At 37.8% G+C, this 16904-nt stretch overlaps 1 protein-coding gene across 3 annotated transcripts in view; it reads right to left on the bottom strand.

Annotated features, from left to right (window-relative positions):
• The window catches only part of CLOCK (clock circadian regulator), a 63561-nt gene that overhangs the window by 37016 nt on the left and 9641 nt on the right, over positions 1-16904 (bottom strand). For all 3 annotated transcript variants that reach the window (XM_063157256.1, XM_063157255.1, XM_063157254.1), the window contains exon 3: positions 14735-14821. The gene's annotated coding sequence lies outside the window, so the exon portion shown is untranslated. The remainder of the gene's footprint in view (positions 1-14734; positions 14822-16904) is intronic.

The following is a 16904-nucleotide window of genomic DNA, read 5'->3' as shown; positions in this document are numbered from 1 at the left end:
CAGCCACAAGTGTTCAAAGGTCATCATTCTGTCTCCATAACTCATTAGTTTCCAAAAAAATTAATTATGTGTGTCTTGACACTATGTGTTTTAAACACATTCAGGCATGTTTACCAACTTTTCTGTAACCAAGGTGGCTAGAAACTTACTATCTTAAAGGAAGCTGAGGTCCTCAATCAAAAATCTTAGTTGCTGCCATGGATGTGCAAACCATTACTACACAAAATTGCTCAATCTGTAGAAAAATTACAAAAACTAGCAATACTGCAAATTCTGCACTATGCTGACTTATCACTCATGGACAGGCAATAAGTTATTGGGTCCCAAGTCATTGTTTGGCCAAATAAAAAAGGTTCTCAGTAAGTTACAAGGTAAAAAGTCATAATACAACATAAAGTAATAAAGTTAACACCATCTGATAAAAAATACCATTTTTTTAGACTGAAAAAAATTCAGTACCTTCAGTCCATTTTATTAACAATATTGGAATGCGCATTGGTAATATTAAATATTGAAAACAAATTCAAAGATTGACCAAACTCTGAAATTACTGTACAGTCTTGCTAATGACAAATGTTCTGTCAGGACTAGACTGAAAAATGAGTGGGACAATGGTGAATGCATGGCCTGTATTTCATTTTGTACAGAGCCAGTAACTGAAATCCCTATGTCTCCAGCACTTCACCATAATGGTAACACTGAAAAATATTTTTGAGGAAGAATAAGTATGCCTCTATAAGTACTGTTAAAAATTTATACAAATGCCTTGATTTATGTAAAATTTATATCATGGCATACAAATAATACTTAGATGATTTTGCAGATTACCACCCCCAGAAATAATGTGAGGTAACTTGTATTATTAAGGCAAATAATTTTACACCAGGATTATCACAGGAAAAACATATGAAGCAATACAGCTTTCCAGCCTTACAGTCTCTTCAAACAGAAATTGATTAATTTCTTTAATACAACCTGATTTCTCTGCTATAATCCAATTTTGCCAGGGGAGCAAAATAGTTATTAAAATCATTGAGGATTAGCTGTAGAGAAGATCTTGTTTAAAGAATCAGAGCCACAGCACCCAGTGCCCTGCAGAGCTCTTAAGAGTGGTCACTCAGCAGGGTAAGAAAGACCAAGAGCAGAAACATCACACTGAGCAAACAGCTGAGCAGAACTTGACTCCCAATGTAAGCACAGTGTCAGAAGCCCTGTTCATTATAGAGATCCTGAAGACTATTATAAACCTTCCTGATACTTCTTTCCACGAGCTTCTGATCACTTGGATAATGAATTTCTGGGGTTTTACTCCACTAGGACATCATACCATAATTAGGACAAGCAGAGATCCAGCTATTATCTCCTGCCCAGAATAGAACATCACTATCACTCATATTTTCCATTTTGCTTTTTGCTTCATTGGATCACCTCCAGCCCAGACATTTTTCTCTTTACCTTCCTCTTTTTTGGAGGTGGAGTAGAGGGGAGAAGAAAAAGACGAATTTGTTCTGCTTTAGTTTCTCTCCAGGAACCATAGCATTTTGTGAAGCAAGAGACCTTTAGACAGATAAACCATAAGCACTTGCTCTCTAATCACATATATTTTGGTCTAATAGAACAAGTAAGCAGCTTTCAAGGTAGCTGCTCCTTTGCTTGCAATGGTATATACACCAACAGAGAGCAAATTAGGGCAATGACTGATTAATCTTTTCTTGCTAATCAAAGGCTGTCTGTGAAAATACTATGTTTTTAAAACTGACATGTCTCCTTTTTTACCTCAAAAAAAAAAAAAGAAAAAGGGCAATTGGAAAAAAATCAAAAGATGGGGCTAAAAGGAACTTCAAGGAACTCAGCATAAACTTTGCAGCTGAACAGCTGGTTATTCCAGCAGCTGGGAACAGTCACATAATGCAAGCTTTCCTCTAGCACACCAACAAAGTGTTTGGTCTGTGCTTGCACAGAAAAGATGACAACATCCTAGAAATGTCATTTTCTGAGATAAAACATGCTATAGCAGCAGGTGTTCATCTTCCAGTGCTTCAGAGGACAAACAAAGAGAGGGCTGCTTCTAGCATGGATGGATCCCAGATGGCTTTTAATAGGAAAATTTTGAGTGGCCATGAGTAGTCTGCTGTGGATGAGCAGCTTCCTTAGGTCCATCACCTTCTCAGAGAGTACTCAAGGATATATAGTGGAGAAAGTGCAGTAGAACAGAAGACTGGTGGTGTGGGTTGCCATTACCTGAATGGCAGTCTCTCATCTGCTACCGAAGGACTTTTGGTAAGAGGGTAAGTCCAAGCAGTCAACAGGAGAGATTAAATGCCTGTTAGAAGGCCTGTTATGGTAGTAGTTAGTGATATCGCCAATTTAGTTGATTTATAATGACATTTGAAAGAGTGCACACTATTTGTGTACCATCATACACAGTCCACAGCAGCTAGAAGAGGCTACAGATCACCTTGAATAGCAGAAAACATGACAACAGCAGTAAAAAGAGGTTAGGTTGTTAGAAATGGTTTGTCACATAGATGTGCCCCAGTCTACTCCCTAACAAGGTAATGGACCTAAACAAGCTGCTCAAACAAATTTGCTCAAAAGTCACTGCATAATATCTTCATAGAAAAATTAATTCTGAGGTTTACAGGAAAAAGCAATTCTCTTCTGCATGCTTCGTGTATTAGACTGTCCCACCATCAGGAGAGAGATTTCTCTAGGAATTGGGACTGACCACATTTGCAATTTCCATCTCTCTAGCTCACAGAAAAAGAAAACACTCCTTTGCTCCAGATCATTTGGGCTGATCTCTGCTTGACCAGCTGTCCTGCAGCCACTCTTCTACCCTCCTCTGCAGTCTCTATCTCTTTCCCCTTACTCAACACAGAGATGGCCCCATAGCTCCCTCCCTGATAGAGTGCAGCTCCCTAATCTTGGCCCAGACTGCAGTGAAGATGCATGCAAGAAAGCTCCAATAAGGCTCAGACCTTTACCTGAGCTACAGTGATTACACACTGGTGGAGTTCGCAGCCCAGAGGGATGTGAATCAGGTGAGCAGTAAAGTTAGGCCTCTGGAGCAAGCCAGTATGAACCCCAGGGAAACTGCCCTCAGGGACAAGGGAGAGCAACAAGCTGGCAGATCTGTAAGGATGTCCTCCATAGAGCACAAGAGTTAATGATCTCCAGGCATAAGAAACCAGGCAAAGAAGACAAGACTCTAGCAAGGATGAGAAGAGACTGCTGGTCAAACTAAAGGGCAAGACATTAACGCATCCCTCTGCTCTGTCCCAGGACAAGTATCCCAGGAAGAGTAGAGGGATGTAGCCCAGTTGTGAAGGAATGGGATGAGGGAGGCCATGGTGAAGCTGGAGCTGAACTTGACAAGGGATGCAAAGCATAACACAAACAACATCCATAGCTATATTAAGCAGAAAAGGAAGGTCAAAGAAGGTGTACACACCCACTAAACAAGGCTGGTAAACTGGTAACAACAGATAAGGAGAAGGCTAAGGTACTCAACAACTTCTTTGCTTCAGTCTTGGCTTGCAATCTCTCTTCCTATGCTTCTTAAATGGATGGACTGCAAGACAGAAACTAGAGGAACAAATTCCCTTCCACTGTAAGGGAAGATCAGATTCACAATCACCTGAGGAACCTGATTATACGTTAAGTCCATGACACCTGATAAGATGCATCCTGGAGTCTTGAGGGAATTGGTTGATGTATTTGCACAGCCATTCTCCCTAATATTTGAAAAGTCGTGGCAATCAAGCTAAGTTCCAGGTGACTGGAAAAAGGGAAACATTGAAACCAGATGATCTTTACAGTGCCTTCCAACCTAAACTATTTTATAATACATTCAAACTTGGCCCACACTTGCCCATGTATGCCACTGAACTGGTCTCTGACTCACCAAACTGACTCCTCCAAACATCCTCAGACCTGCTACTTCATCAGGAATTCTCTAGCAATCTGGGCTCTTGGCCTGAGCCTGGCTTCCCTCCAGCTCCCTGGGGGTGACCAGTAAAGCACTCAGCAGGTTGTCAGGTAGCTAATAATTGGTCCTTGACTGTGGGGTGCTGAAGCACTTACCAGGCTTTTTTCCCCTACATTGCTTTCCAGGCTGTATTATCTTCACCTTCCAAGATTCCAGCTAACTACACTTACAAACAGCTGAGGTGTTGTTCATGTGCCTCCATCAAACTACTAACAAAGATACTAAAAGAGAGTGATACAATACAAATTTTCGGAGTCATTAATAAACAAGCTCTCCAAATCAGAAAAACAAAAAGGACAATAAGAAATAGTACCAACCCAAGTTTATAAGATAAATTTGAAAGGCAGCATTTAGCAACCTAGCCATCAGAACCAGCCATTATTCTTCTGTAGTCTCATTTAAAATATTTTCTCAGTCATTTGTATACAGTTCCTTACAAGAGATTCCCTTCCTTCAATAACAAAGCTATAAAAGTGAGTGGAAGAAATAATGTTTGCAAATCATGTGCAACTAGTCTGTACAAAAAAAGACAGTGGCTACATGTTATGATCCCACTTGCTCCCATTTTTTTAAGGCCCCACCCTTCCTTGGCTCCCACTGGAGGCACACATCCCTTTAGCTCTGGCCACATAATGAAGCAGATTTGTGAAACTATGTGTTTAAAAGAACACACATATCACACAGTTTTAATAAGAACAAAATAATAAAGAAGACATTTTAAAAGTGTGGCTCCACCTATCTTTGAAAATTGGCACAGCCAAGAAACATTACCCCTCTATAAAGAGCAGGAACATCTTAGCTACATCTCCCACTCCTGGTTCTATAACATGGTACCTGGGTTAGACTTGAGTATGTGTTGTGTTTGCACATCTAAAATAAAATATATATTTCATAATCAAGTCTGGCTTTAAAGTACTCCTACTGTCTCTTTAAATGGTGCTTAAAACAAAACCAGTACTTCCTAACAAGAGTTTAGGTCAAGAGAAGCTAATTACCAACCTGCTAGTGTTACAATTCAAAACTGAAAACTTTCACATCCCTGCGGAAATCTCCATTTCCTTTAATGGAATGCTGAGAAGATACAACTTGCAGTCAGCTAACCAGCTGAAGAACAGACCCTTAATTGAAGCTCATTGTGCTGAAGAAAAAAGTGCAATAGATAGGGTCTAAGATCTGCAGTCTGCTATTCTCTAACAGGACCCATGTAAACTTGGTACCTTTTACAATGAACAAATAAAACCAAACTTCCTTCTTCCAGTCTCTTAGATGAAACTGAGAAGGTAGACAACTGACAAGCTTTTTCCAGAAGTTCAAAAGGTGAAAAAATTACACACACACATTCTGAAGTTTAAATTCCCACTGAATATTATAACTATCCATAAATTATTTATTGCCTACAAATAATTTTTTTCTATAGAATAAAGTTATCAGACAATAAAAAAAAATCTTTACTTGATGATTTCTAAATATTAACAGAAATTTAAAGAAAAACCTTTAAAATAACACTACCAAGATATATATCCTGGAGTTAAAAACACTTTGATACAATTAATCCAATTTAAAATGTGCATATTTATGAAAATGAGCATTATAAATTTTAGATGTTTGATATCGCACACAAATGTTAGTTGAACAATCAATTTTTCTAAAATGGTTTGTCACATTTTCATCAAAGCAAAAATACTACGAAGAATCCTAACAAATCAAACCAAAGAAGAAAAATTTATTAAACATTTAATTCCTATATTGGAAAATAAACATGGCAATTCACCAAGAAATGAGACAGAACAGAGTCAAACATTGGTTTTCCTCTACCCCAATAGTAAAAGGGAAGAATGAATAGATACAGAAAGTCAACTACTTTTTGAAAACTGTCCTGGAGAAAATTAATTATCTATTTCGACATACATAACTATTACACATTCAAAGCAAGATAACACCAAGAAAATTCTTCTTCCATTCCATGCAAAATTTCTGTTTGGTGTTGATATAAATGCAGGCTTAAGTTTAGAAAATGAGACTTTATCATTGTTGTTATTACTGCAACAACACTCAGCTATCCACCTCAATTACTCTTCCTGAAATACATGAACCTACACATTACATGAGCACTTCAACTGCCAGATTTTTAGCATGCAGATGTGTCTTAAAAGTTGGGAAAGGAAGCTAAAAAGAGATTATGAAATTCACACAAATGAATCTTTCCAAAATTCAATCCTAGACCAGAAAAAAAAGACCCAATTAAGATTTATTAGCTTTTACATTCAAAAGAACAGTTCTACTTTTTACATAAAGAAAAATTTCCTGCTATGTTCTCATTATGCCATTCTAAAATTTTCAGAAATCAAGAAAGTCAACAGTTGACCAAGAGGGTCTGTAAGAAGATATGAAAATTATTTCTGCACCCAATGCCTTTATGACAGAATCACAGAATAGGTTAGGCTGGGAGGGACCACAGTGGGTCACCCCATCCAACCTACCTGCTCAAGCACAGTCATCCTAGAGGACAGTGCACCAGGTTGAGTGACACCGTTCCGGAGTACTTCCAGTGAGGAAGACTCCAAAGACTCCCTCAAAATCTGTTCCTGTGCTTGTTCACCTCCATAGCAAAGAAGTTCTTCCTCTTCAGTAGTTCTCTGGGTTCCCCTTTTTGCCATTTCTGAAGAGCAGGGTGACATTTGCTTTCTGCCAGTCCTCAGGTACTTCTCCTGATTGCCCTGACCTCTCATGAGCAGCCTCACTATGGTATCCACCAGCTCTCTTAGCACTTGCTGATGCAATCCATCAGGGCCTATAGACTTGTGAATGTTCAGTTCACCTGGGTGTTCTCTAACCCAATCCTCCTTGACCTCCTTGAGGGAAAGTCTTCCCTCCAACATTCCTTTACCCAGGTCTCGTGAGTCAGATATTCCGGCGAGCTGGTCTTGCCAGCAAAGACCAATGCAAAGAAGTTGTTCACTATCTGCACCTTTTCTGCATCCTCTGTCACCAGGGTCCCTTTCCATTTAGTAAGAGGCCCTCATTATCTTAGGTTTTTCTTTTGTTATTTATGTATTCGAAGAAGCCCTTCTTGTTGTCCTTGACATTCTCAATCAGATTTAATTCCAGGTGGGTCTTGGCCCTTCCTGCCATGTTTCTACTTTGACAAGTACTTTATATTGATTCCAAGCAGTCTGCCTCTGCTTCCATTTCCTGCGTATTTCCTGATTACACTTGAAAAATGACAACAGTTTTTTATTCATTCGTGCAGGTCTCCTGCCCCCTTTGTCCAACTTCTTGCTTATTGTTCTTGAGCCTTAAAGGAGTCATGCTTGAATACCAACCAGCTCTCTTGGACTCCTGTTCCCATAGGATTCTTTCAAGAAGATCCCTGAAGAGGCAGAAGTTAGCTCTGCCGAAGTCCATGGTTGTAATCTTACTTGGTGCCCTGCTTCATCCTTGCCCTTTACAGTCCATAAAGGATATAGCTTATAAGTCTTAAATCAGTTTTAAGGGACATCAAATTATTTTATATCATCAACTTACTCCTTTTAGATACAATTATCTAGCAGATCCAGAAACACCTTACTGCTGCTCAGTTATGCCCACATGAAAAAGTGATGGGAGGGGTCAAAGGGGAACTGGCATACCAGTTCCAGACAACTAAAAAACATGCCAGACAACTAAACAAAATGAACTCAAGGGATTTTTGTAGGTGGTTTTGTTTTGTTGGGGTTTTTTTTTTTTTGGTTTTTTTTTTTGTTTTTTTTTTTTTTTTGCTTGTTTTGCCCTCTTTTCTGTGGTTGGTTTTCTCTAAATAGGAGACAAAGACTTATTCCTCAACTTGTGGTCAGGGCATTTACCTAGAATGTGGGAGAAGTAAGACTAAGTACTTCCTCTGAATTTGTCCACCACGGATGAAGAATTACCACATGAAAGACAGCAAGAGCAATACCCACAGACCACACAGGTAACTGCATGGCTGGCTACAGAGACCTGGCACTTCACACCCTAACAGCTACTTTTGTTTGTAAGCACTTTTACCAATCTCCTTGATCAAGCCAAAAGTTTGTGTAATGTTAGCCTTTGATCATCACTCTGACCACTCATTTCCACGGCCACATTAAATTTCCTCTCTTCAGCTAGCAAAGACAATCTCATGAATGATTTATACCAACATCAACTATTTGTAACACAATTGTGCAGGGATACCAAATGGACATAATTTTTTTTTTTAATTGACAACAGTTGCTAACAGCAACACCCAAGAACATATGACAGGTGTTTTAGAAAGCCAATATTTTATTTGAAATTTAATTATCTATATCACACAGAAATGCATACATGTAAGTAAAAACACTTCTAAAAATATTTAGTGCTAGTCACCACTTTACTTTTTACAAGTTGATTGCACAATCCATGATCTGTGCAGCTGTGGAAGTGCTTCTGGTGCCTAATTTCCCAGCATGGGTGACTCATGCACAGCTAAATTATTCTGTAAGGCTCTTGTGAAGAGTGGACTGTTTGCCTGCCTGAAAAATGGAGTAGGCAGTGTACTTTACCGGAAGCATCTTCAAAACGAAAGAAGTGAGACTTCACATTTCCATAAAATGAGACAGTTGGAAAATTTTAAGATACAACACTGAAGTGCAGTCCAAGTCAAAAATTACCAAACAAGCAGCTCCACCTCCTCCCTACCTCCACCCACCACTTTTCCCAGAAGTCCTGCACATCATTTTGAAGACCACAAAATGGTCTACAAAAGGAAAATGAATGAGGTAACCTAAAAAAGAACAAAACAAAACATGGGAAGCACTAGAGGATGGTCATTTCGGTCTATTTCCACTGTAAGAGAAGAGCAGGTTTGGGACCACCTGATGAAACTGAATAGGCAAGTCTATGACCTGATGAGATGATGCTGCCATGCCACTCTCCATCATACCTGAAAAGCCACGGCAGTCACACAAAAACCCTGTTGACTGGAATAACAGAAACTTTGTTTTTTAAAAAAGGGAGATATGAAGATCCAAGGAACCACAGAACAATGAGCCTCACCTCTGTGTCTGGGAAGATCATGGAAGCAATTTTAAGTCACATACAACACAAGCAGGCGATCAGAGACAGCCAGCACAGCTTTACTGAGGGCAAATCATGCCTGACCAATCTGGTGGCCTTCTATGATGGAGCAACAGCTGATAAGGTTAAAACCAACCAAAGTCACCTAAAGACTTCTGTAAGGCTTTTGACATGGTCCCACACAAGATCCTTTTCACCAAATTGGAGGGACATAGGTTTAAATTAAATGGTGGACTGTTGGAGGGAAAACTAACTGGATGGATGGACACAGCCAGAGAGTTGTGGTGAATGACTTCTATGTCCTGATCAAGGCCAGTGACAAGGGGTGACTGTATCCAGCTCTCAGATCCTCAACACAAGAAAGACATGGATATGTTAAAGCAAGCCCAGAGGAGGCCACAAAGATGATGAGAGCACCTCTCCTATGGAAGACAAGCTGAGAGAGCTGAGGTTCTCCAGCCTGAAGCAGAAAAGGCTCCACAGAAACCTCACTGCAGCCTTCCAGTACTTGAAGGAGGCTTCTAAAAAACAGGGAGAGCAACTTTTTACACAAGCAGATACAGAACAAAGAGGAACAGTTTAAAAGAGCAAAGACATAGATTAGATGCTAGTAAAAAATTCTTTATTCAGAAGGTGCTGAGGCATTGGAACAGGTTTTCCAGAGAAGTTGTGGATGGCCTATCCCTGGAAGTGTTCGAAGCCAGCTTGGATGTGATCCTGAGCAACCTGATCAAGTGAATGGCATTCCCTATTCATGGAGGAGAGGGATTGGAACTAGATGATCTTTAATGTCCAAACCAACCCTATGATTCTCTCCAAAAAATATGTGGCAAAACACACTTCTGTATTAGCATCCTTGCAATTATATTCCTATGGTTAACAGGACTTTAGCAGGAGTAAAGAACTTAATTTTCTAGAATTATAGTGCCTGCCAGATCTTTCAGTTTATCCCTCAATAAAACTACCTGCTATTGAAAAAACAAGCTTACATTGTGAAAAAATCCTCTACACTATATTTAGAGAATTCCAGATTTTAATTTCCCTACAGAAAACACTGGAGTTACTCTTTTGTCAGAACTTTCAGCCCCAAAGAATCTGGGCTCAACTGGAATTACTGTTGCAAGACTTGAGATAAAGGACAAGTACTTCATGTCACAAGGGCAAGAAGTGCCTTAATAGGGAAGGGGACCACCCCCCGCCCCAAAAAAAAAAAAAAAAAAAAAAAAAACCAAACCCAACCAACCAAACCAAAACAGAAACACAACTCCCAAAAAAGCAACAAACCAGAAGAGTTTTGCAATTGATACAGAGAGGAAGTAACTCTTGTTTTGGCTTAAGAATAAACAAAACTAAGACAAAAACAAGTTTAGTTTTATTGGCCCTAGCAACTTTCAGCAAAACACTCAGTAACCACTTTGGGTATAGATGCTAAGTATCTTTTTGCCGCCCTGCTACAAGCAAGAACCAAAGGAAATAAAACCAGCCAGCATTCAGTCACATTGGACTTGTTCAGGTAGAAAATTACATTCTGGTAACAAAAGAGATAGTGCTGCATGAACTAATCAAAAACAGCAATGCAGCAACAGAAAAAAAAAGTATATAAAATCAACCTAAAATTTAATTTACTTTTACTATAATCACTCTGCATATATTCTTATATGGAAATAAAGGAAAAGTATTCAAACATTAGAGCACTGAACACAACTGAATTTCCGAATGTTCAGAAAACAAAGCTCAAAGAAAAATTATAGTTTAAAGTAACACTAACATTTAACATTTTTAACAGTCTGTGTTTGTAGATAACAATTTTTTTTTACTTTTCCTTTATTCTCCTGAGCAGTAGAAGCAAGCACTCCCTCCTCTGAAACCTTCAGAGCTTGTGCTAAGTCCAGAAAACCTCCTGAAATCACCTTCTGAGGGTCACCAGAGAAACAGCAAAAGACAAACAACAAATTCCTTCTTCTCATATACCAGTATTATCTTCAAAATATTGGTTCCAGTCAACTTAATTGGAAATTAAATTGATTAATTATGATGAGAATATTACTCTTCAGGCACAGGGAATTTTCATAATGAAGCCTTTTAATACCTTGCAGACTAATTCAATGCTCACAGTAAAATTCTGTCATGTGTCTCCCATTCCTTCAAAAATATTTTAAGATCATGATATTGACTGAAAGACAAAACCTATCAGGAAATTCTACACCAAGCTCTTAAAAACTTTGCAGTTACAATATTTAAGATAAGAATGTTCAGCATGAGATTAAGCATGGGGAAAGGTCAAAAACTCAGCTCCCTTTTTGGAAATTCAGATTCTATTCGGACACTCCATATAAACTCTACAAAGTTTCAAATGTGTCCTCAAAGTTATTTTTGTGAGAACTATTAGTCCTTTTTACCATCTATAATACCCAACAAAAAAAAAATCATATCAACTACTTAGGACCACACTTGCTACATTTGCATGCTTTCAAATTCCCTCCCTCACTTTTTAAATTTTTATCTTTTACAATTCCCAAGTTTTTCTTCCACAGAACATTATTTCTGTGTACCAAGATACTTGTTTCTGAATGCTCATTTCCTGCCCCTCAAAGTCTTCTCTGCACTCTAGAGATCCCAAGGTTAAGGGAAGCTCCCTGTCTGACCATCCAGGAATCACTCTGGCAGCCACTGCCACCATCAGAGACCCTTGCTGCTGGGACAGAGGCCCCTTCACAGTGGGTGGCTCTATCCCTCACAGGGCTCTTTGCTCAATTAACAAAACCTGACTCAGCTCATCCAGCACTTAAGTCCCTAAAAGCAACACTAAGAAATATTTTTAAAAGTATTACAGTTATTTCAATTTACAATTAATATATCAGGTATCAAAAACCAAAATTACAATCAGGTTTTATTTAATTCCCTTCTGCTCACCACATTGTGAGAATGGTTTTAAAGACCTAGGATCTTGCTAGTGGCCCATGAAACACTGGTACTAGGGAATGGGACAACCAAAGTTATCAATATTGAAGGAAATACTGAAACTAACATGAATTTTATGTTCAGGCTATATGCTAACAGGGCAATGAAAACAGCTGTATTGTATTTAAGCACACATTCAAGCTTGAAACAGTTTACTTATACCAAACACATGAAAAAATACACAAACAGAACACTTCAATATAGCAGTGAAATATTCTTAAGGCAAGATTACTTAATGAGGAGTCTTCAGAACTTACTGGCTTATAACTCACATTTGGACTCTCAACATTTTTCTTCAGTTTAAACTGAGGCTTATATCTCAATTCTGAACAAATTAAATAATACTGAAAATAACTTCATTGCTTTTATTAAAGCCAGTGATTTTTTTTTTCAAACAGTTTCAAAATGCTGCTGCTACTTATGCTGTTACAAGCTTAATAGTTTTGGGTGCATATTAATGATTATATTTTTAAAAGACAGTAGGTTGAAACATCCCTATCAACAGAAATCTTCATTGAATATTGGAAATTTTCTGGAAAAAATGCTGAAAGCCAGGGTCAAGATTCTGCAAAGATCTAATAAACAAGAAACATAGCTGAATTTAGTCCTAATTACTGGCTTAGATATGTGAGATATTATACTACAATTAAGCATGCAAAATTCTTGGGAAACTCTGAACTTAAAATTAAACAGGGCAGATGGAGACTACTCTTTCAACTGCTATTTCAAGATAAAATGATTTAACACCAGCACCTAAATATTACTCAGATTTTCAACACCTTAACAACTGAGGAATTCATTCCAGGCCAAAAAAAAAGAAGTCTGTCATGATTCATGACAGCTAAGGCAGGAAAAAGGGTAATAACTGCAAAAACCTGCAAAGTCCATCTCTTTTTTATTTTTTGTGTTGCTCTTACTTAATGACTGCCATAAAACACTGGCCTTGGGGTTTTATCAATGCAGATGAGCAGCTCAAGCAAAACACCTGGGGTGGGAAGCATACATATTTTCAAATTCTATACAAAAATTATAAAATTAAAGAAATCATAAGACTCCTCTGTTTAACAACTTAAAAATCCAAGCACAGAAAAAACACCAACTAATCCATCAGAATTACAAAAAGCAGGTACAATTTAGTCGTTTGAACCACTGTCATTTACAGAATTTATTTGCCTCATCAACACAGTTTATATTACAAAAATTGAAAAAAAGTATTTCTGGCACTTCAAAATTTTTCAAAATCAGCACCCAAACTCATGGCTGTACTTGCAGCATGGATACATATCTTAGAGGCTCACTGCCCTCATCTACTGACCTATAACCAAAGTGAACAACTATGGCTCTGTCCCCATTAGAAAGTAACCTGAAACCGTAGAAATGGATCACTAGATCAAAGCAGCTGGTGCTGACACTCCTATGCTAGCTGTTCAAGAGGGTTTATTTTGGATTAGATTTCATCTGGTCTCCAGAAGCAAACATCACTATCACATGGACCATTCAAATTTTTCCAGGAATTTCATGATTGATGCAGAACTCCATGTCCCCAGTAGAGACAGAACAGCATTGCCCCTGCAGCAGAACTCACAGACTAGTTTCTGAGAAAGAAATGTAGTTCAAACACACAGAGCCAAGCAATGGTAAGGGGAGACAACAGTGAGATTTTCTCCAAAGCAGTTTTAATCATCCAAATCGCAATTGTAATGTATAAATTAGAGTTAAACCCTACCTTTTCAAACCATACTAATCAAAAGAGATGTAATGTCATAAACAGAATACTTGATGGCACTGAAAGACTTGAGAAAAATTCTGTAAGCAGTCTTCTTAATGCCTCACAATTGAAAAACAAAATCATGATAAAAGACTATTTACTGGTTTCCACAAAAAATTTCCTCTGTGCCAGAATTCAGCAGAAGACATAAATCTAGATATCCCTATTTCTTAGGCTTCACTTCTCTTTTCTTCACTTATTTACTTCATCTTTTATGTCCTGTTTTCTCACTTCAAATATTTTACTTCTCTTCTTTCTACCTTATTTCTTTCAGCCTTTCTCTCGTTTACTTATTCATTTCCTCCTATTACCTGTGCTATTAAATACAGTAAGGGAAATGTAAATATTCTTGCATCTCTGAACTTTTAGACAGAGGTGTCAGTATTGTTTTTTCCCTGGAAAGTCAGATAGTATAGTCTAAGAAAGGTTTGTAAGCACTACTACTGTGATTTAACTTCCCCTAACTCAAAATTTAAAAGGGGTAAAGATGATCATGGGCTTACTGCAATGACTCAAATTGATCTCTAAATCTAACCAACTATGGAAATTGAGAAAATCAGATTAATGACACAGGAATATTAGCCTAGTGTAAGACTGAAATTAGCCTGGTTCTAAATATCATCTCAGAGAACAGCCACAGGAACAAAAGAAATACTAAGGAAAGCTCATCAAGGGATCTGTGGAATGCAATAACTTCACTAAAGAAACAGTAGATAAAATATATTTGGGGTATACATGCTTTTTACCTAAGGTGTAAAGCCAGGAATATATTGCTTAATCTCTGCCCTGTATTTTCTGGGCTATGTAATTTACATTATAATTTAATCCTCTAGATTTGAGGTTATATGCCAGAATTTCTCCAAGAACTGTAAATTACAAATAGGATTATTTTACCTTTTTTTTCACATGCAATTAATTCATTAGTTGCTTAGAATAACCAAACTCAAATTCAGACTTACCTAGTTTCACTGACGTTCAGTACACAAGATCCAAATAGATTTCCAGAAGAATTTGCAAATGAAAGAATGGGCTTCTCTCTACATTTGCTAAATTTAGATAAAAACAAAAAAAATCTCTTTAGAGCAGTTCCTAAAGAAAAACTGTCTTTTAAGAAAGATAACACTATACAAATTTTCACATGTACATAATCTGAAAATTTTAAGTATATTATATTGCCCTTCCATTTCAGAATAAATATGGTCTTCATGTTTTAAAAATGTTACTTGAAAAGCAATATCAAAGATGCACAACACATAGAGGTTTTCAGGTTGCTCAAAAAGAAGTATTTAAAAACTTTTAACCACACACAGCCTGTGCTGTCCAAAAAATCAATATTATTATGATAAAATAATGATCTTGTGAACATTAGTGAATGTTCACATAAAAGCAATAAAGAGAAAAAGCAAAGAATAGAGAAAAACTGAATGAAAAAATCAACAACAGTTATGGAAATATACTGCTGAAGCAGAATTTGAAGGACCAAATCAACAGTACATGCATGGTAAAGTTAAGGAAAAGCACAGAGTACAGAAGAAAATCTTCTTACTCAGTGTTTGTACCTGACACTACAATGGAGTCAAGGAGATTAGACCTGTTTACTTCTCACAGCCCAGCTAGAACATGCTCAGTAGCCCTGTCTGCTTATGACTAAAAGGATTTGGAACGTATCTACCTCATCTGATTTGGACAGATGAAATGGATTTAGGAAATTCATTGAATTGGTACAAAACATATTTTCAGAAATCCATCATGCTGCCTAATGTAAGTGGGACAGCAGAAAAAAATATTGCAGCATAACAATTTGTTTCTCCTAAAACCTTGAGTGCTTGCTCCAGCATATGCAGGTGCTTTATTTTTCCAGTGGCAAAATTTTCATTGCATTTTGCATCAAGAAAACAGTATATTTCTCCCTCTAAACTCATCCTCAGACACAAGCTGATGCTTGGTCAAATTTTAGGTGAAGGAGACATAGAGCAGAGATTTAAGTCTTAGTAAATTAAAAGCAACTAAAACCAGTGTTCTGGAACAGAAAGTGTCAAGCATCATTAACTACAAGCACTGCTACCTGTAACTCCATTCACAACCATATTTCATGTATGACCAAGCACCTCCAATGCATTGTAAGCCACTAGGAATACAGGAAGGCTTTCTGCCAGCAAGACAAAATAATCCCATTTCAACAAGTTTGGCACAATGTCTGTTCTACATAAATAGACCGATTTCTTGGGGGTTTTTTTGACCCAGTATAAAAGTGTACATTTTGACCCAGTCAAAAAAACAACAGAACATCTGAAAATAACACCTACTCAGAAAGATAAAACATAAAAACACACACATGAAGTCTACAGAGGACCATGGCCAGGATCCTCATGATACACTGTATCAAAATCCCTTTGTTGCTCAAAAGATGAACCATGAACAAACCACCCTGCTGCTCTGGGCTTCCCTCTGTGTGATGCACAAAGCAATCAGCAATCTTACTGCAAGCTACAACACGGACAAATCTCAAAAAGATGAAAATCTGCACCTCCTGGCCCATCCTCAGCTGGACAGTACACAGTGTCCAATCAAGGAAGCAGGGAGAAGCAACCCTTTCATAAATAATGTGACATGTGAACACAGATACTGATAATTGAACCCATTAAGATGCATTCTACTGTTATATCCTTACATGAATGGGGTATTAAGTCACCTCTACAAGAGCATCTGCAAAAAGAAATCCAAAACAAAACAAAACCAAAAACCTCACCACACAAAAAAACCAAACAAACAAACAAAAAACCACTCAGAAAAGCAGTGAGCATGGCAGTCCATGCTCATTCACTGCAACACATCCCTGGGAGAGATATTAGCTTAGTCTCCAGAAACCACAGGCCACATTAGCACGTTGCACTGCTGGGGACAGGGCCTTCACAAGGTCTGGGCTTTTTCTTCCTTCTAGTTTCCAAGGCAGCTCAGGTACAGTTCAGTTGTTTCATTCCATTCTCCAGTGTACAAGATAAAAGCTTATAAAAAGCTTATTTGAAGTTTATTCTTGCCCACGCACACCATTAATTTGAATCTCAAATTGAAGTGGAATGTCTACCTTGCCTGAGGTTGAAAAAGAGCTGTTTCTGTTTAAAGCATTAC

Source organism: Melospiza melodia, chromosome 5, assembly GCF_035770615.1.
Source record: "Melospiza melodia melodia isolate bMelMel2 chromosome 5, bMelMel2.pri, whole genome shotgun sequence".
Taxonomy (NCBI): Eukaryota; Metazoa; Chordata; class Aves; order Passeriformes; family Passerellidae; genus Melospiza; species Melospiza melodia.
The sequence above is the reverse complement of the archived record's forward strand: the minus strand, read 5'-3'. Positions and strand labels throughout refer to the sequence as shown.